Here is a 474-nt window from a genome sequence, read left to right on the forward strand (position 1 = left end):
AAAAAAAAAAAAAAAAAAAAAAAAAAAAAAAAAAAAAAGAACCAGCTCTTAAGTTATGGATCTTTGCTATTGTTTTCTTTGTTTCTACTTTATTTATTTCTGCTCTGATACTTATGATTTCTTTCCTTCTGCTAACTCTGGGTTTTGTTTGTTTTTCTTTCTCTAGTTCCTTTAGATGTAAGGTTAGATTGTTTATTTGAGATTTTTCTTGTTTCTTGAGGTAGTCTTGTATAGCTGTAAACTTCCCTCTTAGAATTGCTTTTGCTTCATCCCATAGGTTTTGGATTGTCGTGTTTTCATTGTCATTTGTCTCTAGGTATTTTTTGATTTCCTCGTTGATTTCTTCAGTGATCTATTGGTTATTTAGTAACGTGTTGTATAGCCTCCATGTGTTTGTGTTTTTTACGTTATTTTCCCTGTAATTCATTTCTAATCTCATAGTGTTGTGGTCAGAAAAGATGCTTGATATGATTT

Source organism: Aethalodelphis obliquidens, unplaced genomic scaffold, assembly GCF_003676395.1.
Source record: "Aethalodelphis obliquidens isolate GAN/ISIS:26980383/991018 unplaced genomic scaffold, ASM367639v1 scaffold10, whole genome shotgun sequence".
NCBI lineage: Eukaryota > Metazoa > Chordata > Mammalia > Artiodactyla > Delphinidae > Aethalodelphis > Aethalodelphis obliquidens.